Raw genomic sequence first — 10,634 nt, 5'->3', positions numbered from 1 at the left:
AAGTGGAAGATCAAACAGGTTCCTGACAAACCTAGCAGACAACTTTGATTTCCAAAAAATAGAAAAAGGTGATGATCAGTCATATTGGACTTCCCACTAACAGAGATGAAATGATAGAAGGTGTTGAAGCTTCAAGAACCTTGGGGAGGAATATTGGAATTCTACGTTATGCAAGCACAAGTAATAGAACAAAGTCAAACTAGAGTCTTGGACTTTAAGAGAGCTAATTTCAATAAACTTAGAAAGATTTCATGGACAAGAATCCACAAAGAGTGACTTCCGGGTTGAGCCTTCCTCGCTGACGGACTGTAGATTGCGACTGTCTGCTGCTATGGTCCGTGCTCTTTCGTTGGAGAGCCCCGATCATTGCGATTAGGGGCTGAAGCTGCTTTGGGGGTGAAGTAAGGGGAAGCTGCAAGTCAGGTTGAGGGGAGCCGCATCTCCCCTCCTGGACTTGATCTTTTTCCCCGAAGACGACTGAAGCGATGATCCAAAATGGCCACCCTGAAGAGGAGGACTCAGCTGGATTAAGATTTGTGCAGGAGTGAAGAAAGTGGTGGATAACACCTGAGCTGGGACAATTGGGCGAAACAACTAAACAAAAAGTACCCCAGGATTAAGGTAACATTGAACTTTTAAGGAAAGAAGAGTAAGCGGCGAAAATACAAAGGGACAGGAAAAAAAATAAGAAAATAATTTTGACAGCTAAGCGGGGCTTCGAACCGGGAAAGGATGAAGCTGGAACTATTGTTATTTTTATTTTTAAAATAAATGTTAAAGGATTATATTTGAAATAATTGAAATGAAATGAAAAGATGTTTTGATTGAGATTAATGTAGGAGACTAGAATTAATTTGCTTGTTTCTCTCCTTTCTGAAAGTTTGGAATGGAAAAGGTAATAATAGAATTAAGTGTGCATATATGAATGTATAAATACTGTCATATTTGTATGTAAAAGTGATGACCCGGAAATATGTTGTCCACTAAAAGGAACGTTTTGTTTTTATGTGAAAAATTGAATAAAATTTGTTTTTTTTAAAAAAAGAATCCCCAAAGAGGAAAACAACTCAAAAAGCTTGGGAAATTTTAAAAAGTGAGATTATAAAAGCCCAGTCTAGCACAATACCAATGAAAAATAAATAAATAACAGCTCTCAAAAGAAATCCTATGGCTGCATAAAGAACTCTAATAAATTGAAAGACAAAAAGGACAAGTACAAAAAGTGGAAAGGGGTACATAATTAAGGCAGAATATCAGCAAATAGCCCAAGCCTACAAAGATGAAGTGAGGAAAGCTAAGGTTCATAGTGAACAAAGGCTTGATAGAAGTAAAAAATAACAAAAAACCTTCTCCCAACATGTTAAAAATGAGAAAAAAATCAAGGAAACAATTGGTCTATTGCTGGGAGAAAGTGCAAGAAGGTGACAAACAACAAGGAGAAAGCAGAACTACTTAACTTATTTTTTGCATCTGTCTTTACATAGGGAAGGGATCTTTGAGTCTTGGTGGACAATCATTTAAATATGAGCCAGCAGTGTGCTGCAGCTGCCAAAAAAGCCAACACGGTTCGCAGCTGCATTGACAGAGGGGATAGAATCAGAACATGTAAAGTTATAATACCACTTTATAAGGCCACACTTGGAATACTGCATCCAGATTGAGTTATCGTGGTGTAAAAAAGATGTTGAGACTCTAGAAAGTGCAGAGAAGAGCATCAAAGATGATTAGGTGATTGGAAGCTATCTGATGAAAAGAAGGACTAGGGGTGACAAAATAGCAGTGTTCTGATATCTCAGAGACTGCCATACAGAAGAGGGAGTCAAACTATTCTCCAAAGCACCTAAGGATAGGACAAGAAGCAATGGGTGGAAACTAATCAAGGACAGAAGCAACTTAGAATGAAGAAATTTCCTGACAGAACAATTAATCAGTGGAACAACTTGCCTCCAGAAGTTGCCAATGCTCCCAACACTAAGTTTTTAAGAAGAGATTGGATAATTATTTGTCTGAAATGTTATGGGGTTTCCTGCCTAAGCAATGGGTTGGACTAGAACAGTGGTTGCTAACTGTTGGGCTGGGGACCATGGTGGTCCATGAGAAAATTTTGGTGGTCTGCAGAGAAATATCCCCCCCAAAGCATACCCCCCCCAAAATAATCCAGGCTGCATGGGAACACAAGGCTGCACCACCTACATGGCCCGCCCACCTGCTGGCCCCCACCTTTCGGCCAAGCACACACCTTACCTTGAGTAGAGCCAAGCAAACTGGAACTGGAAGGTAAGACCAATGGCAGGGAAGGGAAATCTGCCCCGTGATGGCTTGCTGAAGTTGGTGGGAAAGTTGGTCCCATATTCTAGAGGTGCAGTAGTCACAGGACTGGTCCTTTGGTCATCTTGGAGCAGCTGCTTCTCCAGTCCATGGCAGGCTGGTGCACCTGGGTGGAGGAGCAGCTGCTCCAGGATGATCAAAGGCCAGTCCTGTGACTACTGCAGCTCTGGAATATGGGACTGACTTTCCTACCCATGTCAGCAAACCACTGTCAATCAAAATTCATATTAGTGGTCCGTGGGATTTAAAGTTATGAATTTGGTGGTCCCTGAGGTCCAAAAGGTTGGCGACCCCTGGACTAGAAGATCTCCAAGGTCCTTTCCAACACTTGTTCTATTCTAATACTCTTTGGAACTACACACCTAGTACATGGAATTTGACAGACAACATAGATTCTCTACATCCTTGTTATGTCCAAAATACTGATATTCTAGACAATATGGTTGGTATTTTTATTTTTGCATTTTGTTTTTTATTTCTTTTTGTACTATTTTAAAAATAATAAATGTAAAAAAGGCCACATTTAGTAACATATGTTCTGAAACCTGAACACATAATACATACGTGCAGTAGAATAAAGCAGGGGTCACCAAACTTTTGGACCTCAGAGACCATTAAACTCATTCTTTTAAATCCCGAGGACCACTAATACGAATTTTTTAAAAAGCTAATATATTTAATATAATTTTTTTATGTTAAATATAAATTTAATTATATACTGTATATTTACACACACACACACACATTTAATTATAACAAAAATGTAAATGCTTAATAACAAAATAAAACATCCCAGGCTGGAAGCCTTCCCCCGGGGAGGGGGGGAGCTCTGGAGACAGGCAAGGAAAGGTGTCCTGGGGGCACTTCGCTCACTTACACAAACTCAGCCACAGCCAGTGATTATTTGGTGGGGGGAGAGAAAGCATCTCTCGCATTACCAGGGGAGGAAAAGAGGCAAAACAAAGTTCACTCTTTCACTGAGACCTACAAAACGCCAATCTACTCGTTCCAGGAGTTCTTCAAAATCACCAAACTCTCCCACTTGCAGTTCTCATGCCTCCCGGTTCTTTGAGGGACTTTAGAGTCAGGTCCCTAAGATGCACGTGCCAACCAGCTCCCACACACAGGTGGCAGCAGCAACAGTCCCCTCCGCGCCCCTGTTAGCTCTCCCATTAGTTCTATAGTTTTGAATTGCTCCCGCCTCTCTTTCCCCCCCTGTGCCCCCCTCAGAGATGCAGGCAAAGCCGCCACAGCGTTAGTGCCCTGAGTTGCCTTAGCATGTTTGGTTTGTTAAGAATCACCCTACCTAGAGAAGGAGGTGCTGGAGGAGGAGGCAATAGTGGAGAAGCAACTCAGGGTGCTACCACTGCAGCGGCTTTGCCTGCATCTCCGAGGTTTTGATGTTGAGAGAGGCAATGAGGGTTGGAGGAGCTGAGAGCTGCACATAGCTCCATCTCCCTTTCCTTGGCTGCCTGCACGTGGGCACAGGTGGGGGAAGGAGAGAGAGGCGAGAGCAATTCAAAACTAGAGAACTAATGGGGAGAGCTAACAGTGGGTGCTGGAGGGGACTGTTGTTGCTGCTGCCTGCCGTGTTGGGAGCTTGTTGGAGCATGCATCTCAGGGACCTGACTCCAGGGTCCCTCAAAGAGCCGGGAGGCATGAGAACTGTGCAGCCCAGATTAATTGCTTTTGGGGGCCATTTCTTCTGTGGCCCACCAAAAATTTTCCATGGCCCACCAGTGGTCTACGGCCCAGTGATGGGCAACTGCTAGAATAAAGAACATAAAATGATTTAACAATGCAAGCCTTGAAGTTAATAATGCAAGCTTTGAAGTTATTTACTCATAAAGAATTCTGACTACCTAATTTGTGCTGTTTACTTTGCCGGGATCTATTCACATGCCATACTGGTTGCAGAAATGGGAGTTGTGGTCCAACAGACTTGGTGATTTCAGGTGATGGAATATTGTTTTATTGTTTATTGTCAGTGCAGGATATCATGTAATGCATGCTGTGAAAAATGAATTTATCATGTAGTATCAATAGGTAATTAAAGTAAATAAATATGTTTCAGAGCGTGCCAAGAACTCCCTCTTCCTCGGCTTTGGTAATGTCTGTTTGACCAAGCCATTTTGGGATTGTACCAACAGAGGTGGTTTGGGGACTTGAAAGTTAGTGTCATGTCCCTGGTGGAAACTGACTTTGAGGGAGAGGAGGAACAGCTGACAGGGAGTGGAAGTGTGGCTCCGGAGGTTGTGGAGGAGGCTGGGGAAGGGCAGAGGCTGGTTTGGCAGTCAGGGCACGCAGGGAGGAGAGGATAAGGGAGAAACATGATCTACTGGAGAGGAGAGGGCCTTGATCCTCTTCATGGGCTGCAGCTGTGACAACTGGATAAGAGTATGGGTGAGTGCTGGAAACAAAGTGTGGAAATATCTCTAGTTTATTGTTCCTCTCTGAGTTTGGCATCCTTCCCAGTGTGTGTTCTGATATCTGTGGACAACTTCAAGCCCTTATCTTGCCTGGTTTGTGTTGTTTTTTACTCTTTATAATTTAAACGGCCTTTCCTCCTTCTTGTAACTGCTTGTGTGGGAGTATTTTGTCTCCAGTCAAGGATATTTGGAACTTGGAAGCAAAGTGAAGGAATAAAAGGGGCTTCACCTGTTTTTTGTGACTGTGTTTATTTTGTATCCCACCTTGGGTCATCACAGTTAGGGTTAGAAAAGTCATCTTTCGGATGTGCTAACTGCTTATTGTGCATAGCAGTGCATAAGACTATTTTGCACAATCACCTTGGTTCTTTTGTAAAAAATAGGAATCACAGTGCCATCTGTCTAAATAACATATACATAGTAAGAATATTAAGTATGTGAAAGCTATTTTTTGCAGGTGATAAGAATGGGTTCTTAATATTCATTTTTATAAAGCAAAAATAGCCCTGTTTTTCAGAGATGTTTTTTTCTTTATTTCCAGGAAGCTTTTAGAAATGCTTCTTTTCTCTAGTTCCAGGGAATCTGTTGTATTTTCCTTTCCAGGGGAGCTGAATATTTATATGCAGAATCCCCCAACTTTATAAGCTGCAACCTGAAATTTGATGCCTGCTGTTGGGACAGTCTGTTCCTTCATTGTATTTGGAAGGCACAGCAAAAAAAGAATAAAACACCACTAGAAAGATAACCCTACAGTTGTCTTCTTGTTTTACTCACCTAGCAGATTGTGAAAGTCCTTTTTTACTCAGAGGGGAACGCAAGATCTAATCCTTACTTTCCCTGGGTTGGTTTTTAGTTTGTTATCCCATGGCCTAGCACTACCAACAATTGCTTAGTGCAGTGCTGGTAGATCAACAAAATTTCTGGGAAGAGGTTTAATTTAGATCCAGAGCCAGATAGAGCTGATCTCTAGCTTTAGAACCTTGTTTTTCAGAACTGACAAAGTTGGAATGAAACCATAACATCAGCTAAGATTTTTAAATGGCCACGGAAAATCAAAACAGAGGTAGCCCAGTGTTCTTTTATGTCACAACGAGAGTTTGCTCGGCAGAAACCAACAGGTTAAATTTTTTATAGCAAATACTACTAAAATTACAATCAAAAGGCTCAGTACGGGAACATAAAGAGCTGGCAACCCCAACTCAACTGGATTTAATTGTTCATAGCCAGCAGCAACAACCTATGTGCAAAAACTCAATTTAGCATAGGGAAAGATGTGAAATTCCATGAATTAGCACATATTCTTAATTTTTATATAGCAAAGTGGTTCCAGATACCTTGGCAATGTGCTTTGTTAAAGATTTCTGAAAATAGCCATGAGCAGAATACAGTAGGAGGTAGATTGGGTCTTTAAAAAAATCTAATGACTAACCTTCATTGATGGGGATGCCCTATGACTAAATTTGGCTATGTGATGGAATGTAGTCTGGATTCCCAAGAGAGAGGGGCTGCATTTCAGAGGACAAAGAGACAGCAAAGCTTAAATAATTTGGTCAGGAAGAAGAGAGTTAAGATACTTCCCTAGCCATTCTCAGAGTATATCTATAATAGTGCAAATAATTTCCTTAGTTTGGTAAGATTTCTGTCTATAGGTGAGGAACATAAATGAAACTGCTCAGAAGTAATTCTATGTCTTTTTCTTAGTTCATGGAGCCTCACAGGCTATAACTCATTAAGATTAAGCCAAGTTGACTTTTATCCTTTTATGGAGTAGCTCAACCTCTTCTGAAAGAGATTCTATGCATTTGGCAACAGAAAGTAAATGTATGTGATTGCAAAACCCACGCAGACACGCAGTATGTCTTCCCCAAGGACTGTGGTAATATGTAGGTCCTTAAGTTCAATATGTTGCATATGTTAATTACCAATATTTTGACCATTGAAAACTACACCTCATGATTAATTAGTTTAATGGTTACCTTATGGATTAATGTTTAAATATTTTCAGGGCACACAAAATTTATTCCATAAAAGAATAGTAATGAATGTTGTTTTATTTTATTGGCTAAAATAAACCAATTGTATTGTTTTAGTTACAGTAGCAATTTTACCCTAAGCTTTGGGGTGCATCTATATTCATATTAAAGCACTTGATTGCTCTGATTTGAGCAAAATATAACTTTCATTAGTTTCTCAAATTCCTAGGCATTTAATCAGAAAATTCTGCAGGATAATCAGCAAATAATTGAGTGGGAGCAAGGATTTGTTGTTTGCCACTCTGAAAGGCTGGACTACAGCCAACAGATTTAATTTATGAACTGTAGGTCTTGGATGAGCCTTAGGAAAATGCACTTTGAGTTAAAAATATAGTTGCCAACCAAAGCAAGTGCTTTAGGAATTGGGGTAAGGGTTTTCTTATCTCCTGACTTCTTATATTATGCATATATGTGTAAGTGTGTGTCAGTGTTGATCTCAGGTAATGTCTGGACTAGCTCTTGCAGTCTTCTTGATAATTTTCAGAAATGGTTTGCTTTGACTTCTTCCTGGGGCTGGGAGTATGATTGGCTCAAGGTCAGCTGGCTTTGTGTCTTAGGTGGAACTAAAACTCATGGTCTCCCAGTTTCTAGCCGGGTATCTTAACTATTATATCAAACTGGCTCTTTAATATAAATATATTTACTACAGATTACTTCCTGTTCCAATTCTCCTGCTTCTCCAGTGAGAAATGCTAATAGCAGCAGCAATAGCACTTAGATTTATATACCGCTTTGCAGTGCTTTATAGCCCTCTCTAAGTGGTTTACAGAGTCAGCATATTGCCCCCAACAATTTGGGTCCTCATTTTACCAGAATCACAGTACTTTAGGCCTCTCTCCTCTGCAAATGGAGGCCTGCATGAGGCCTGCAGCAAAAGGCTTTGCAAATGGAGGAAAGGCCTGAAACATCGAAACTTTCCCTCTGTTTGCAAAGCCTTTTGCCATCTTTGCAAAAAGTCTTCGCAGCTCAAAATGGAGCTCTGCAGCTCTGTTTTTCTTTGTGTAGGTTTCATCTGGCAATTGCAGCCCAAAATGGAGCTCCAGAGGGGTGGATGTGCCACTCTGAAGCTCCATTTTGGTATGGGCAGTCTTGTCTGGCACTTTGCAGCCCCAAATAGAGCTCTAGAGGGGTGTGCACAGATGAGAGGCTGGAGAGGAGACAGCTTGCTACATCTTTGCATGGTAAGGTTGAGTGAAGGGAAAGCAGTTATGGGGAGCATGTGGTATTTCAGTGGCTCTGGGAGGCCTTGTGTGGTCTTAAGCAGGTGGCTTGTTTCATCACTAGCCCCCCTCCCCACAAATGGCCTTCCCCATCCCGAGATACTGTACCTGATGTACACTTAATGAACAATGCATTTGATTAGTGAATGCGTGGGTAAAATGAGGGCAGGATCCCATTCAAGGTGCAAGATTCACTCCCATCAATCCTTGGGGTACAAATGGAATGGGCGGGCTCCATTAACAGATAACAGATAATCAGAGTTGGAAGGGACCTTGTAAGTCATCTAGTCCAACCCCCTGCTCAAGCGGGAGACCTTACACCATATCTGACAAATGGCAGTCCAATCTCTTCTTGAAAGTCTCAAGTGATGGCGCTCCCACAACTTCCGAGGGCAAGCTATTCCATTGGTTGATTGTTGTCAGAAAGTTTCTCCTTATTTCCAGGTTAAATCTCTCCTTGTTCAGTTTCCATGCATTATTCTTGTCTGGCCTACAGGCGCTTTAGAAAATAGCTTGACCCCTTCCTCCCTGTGGCAGCCCCTCAAATATTGGAAGACTGCTATCATGTCTCCCCTGGTCCTTCTCTTTACTAGACTAGCCAAGCCCAGTTCCTGTAACCGTTCATTGTATGTTTTAGCTTCCAGCCCCCTAATCATCCTGGTTGCTCTTCTCTGTACTTTTTCTAGAGTCTCAACATCTTTTTTATAATGTGGTGAACAAAACTGAATGCAGTACTCTAGGTGTGGTCTTACTAAGGCTTTATAGAGTGGTATTAGTATTTCCCTTGATCTTGATTGTATCCCTCTGTTAATACAACTTAGGATTGCATTAGCTTTTTTGGCGGCTGCTGCACACTGCTGGCTCATATTTAGCTGGTTGTCCACTAGGACTCCAAGATCCCTCTCACAGTTACTGCTATTGAGCCTGGTTTCACCCAGTCTATATGGGTACTTTTGGTTTTTCTTGCCTAAGTGTAGGACTTTACTTTTCTCTATATTGAATTTCATTTTATTAGATATGGCCCAGTGTTCTAGTCTGTCATCAAGATCCATCTGGAACTTGAGCCTATCTTCTTGGGAGTTAGCTATTCCTGCCAGCTTAGTATCATCTGCAAATTTGGTAAGTTCCCCTTCTATTTCCTCATCTAAGTCGTTAATGAAGATATTGAAAAGTACTGGGCCTAAGACAGAACCTTGTGACACCCCACTGCTTACTTCCCTCCATGTAGACTGAGACCCATTAAGGACTACTTGTTGAGTACAGTTCATCAGCCAGTTGCAAGTCCATCTAGAGGTGGTGCTATCTATTCCACTTTTTTCTAGCTTACTAAGAAGTAGGTTGTGGTCTACTTTGTCGAATGCCTTGCTGAAATCTAAATATATCATGTCCACAGTATTTTGCTGGTCTACTAATTTAGTCACTGTGTTGAAGAATGAAATAAGATTGGTTTGGCATGATCTGTTTTTAACAAACCCATGCTGACTGCTAGTTATTACTTTACTTGTTTCTAGATGTTGGCAGATCTATTTTTTTATTATCTTTTCTAGAAACTTCCCGGGTATTGATGTTAGGCTGATTGGTCTACAGTTTCCTGGGTCTGTTTTTTTTCCTTTTTTGAAGATGGGAACCACATCAGCTCTTTTCCAGTCCTCTGGTAGTTCCCCGGTGCTCCAGGATTTTTGAAAGATATGATGCAGTAGTTCTGAGATGACTTCTGCCAGCTCCTTTAAAACTCTGGGATGTAATTGATCAGGCCCCGGTGATTTGTTTTCATCACATTACATTTGTAACTCAAGGACTACCTGTATTATTCTAGTTTCTCCGAATGTTCCATGTTTTTTCAGTTTTGTCCCTTTCTTCCATTTAATTTTATTTCTAAGAATGCCTATTTGCCTAAGGATATTCTTAAAAAGAAAGTTAATGCTGAAGAGTGGTACTCCTTCATTTTGCAGAATGCTAATATATTTTATTTTAAAAGATGTTTCTATTTTTTTAAGTCAGGAATGGTAAGAAATCTGATGGATACAAAGGGAGAGCACGTACACCTGGATGCCTACACAATGGTAGCCCCCATGCTGTATGTAGCTTAAATGTGAAAAAGCATGTGTTCATTTCCTATTTGACTTTAGACAGGGGCAATGGCATTGCTCATATTTGTTTGTTCATTGTCACCACACCTTCAGTTTGTAGATGACTAATTTATGAAAACATTCCAAACCATTTTCTGCAAGTTTATTGGAGAATCAGATCGCAAGGGCCATGCATGATTATACACTTGAAGTGGGTTTGCAAATGTCTGGAAATTAGTGGTGAGCTGCCCAAATATCATACTGCTGAAGTATAACCACAAAAGAGCTCAACCTTTGTATCTTTTGGTACTGCTAAACTTTATAGCATGCATTTTAGTCAAAATCTACCTTGAAATCTGCATAGAAGGGCAAAACATTTCAGTTCTGCCCATTTTATACATTAGTGCATGATTTGCCAAATACCTCTATGATTAGATGACCCTGGAATGTTAATAATAAAAGTGCAGCTCTCCTGCCATAAACAAATCAACTAATTCTTTTCTAAGTTAAAAGTGATTAATTATAGCATGCTAAGCCATAAACCAGAGGTGGTTG

Source organism: Pseudonaja textilis, chromosome Z, assembly GCF_049901715.1.
Source record: "Pseudonaja textilis isolate UNSWEBS1 chromosome Z, rPseTex1.2, whole genome shotgun sequence".
In the NCBI taxonomy this organism is placed as follows: domain Eukaryota; kingdom Metazoa; phylum Chordata; class Lepidosauria; order Squamata; family Elapidae; genus Pseudonaja; species Pseudonaja textilis.
This window is presented reverse-complemented; position numbering follows the sequence as displayed.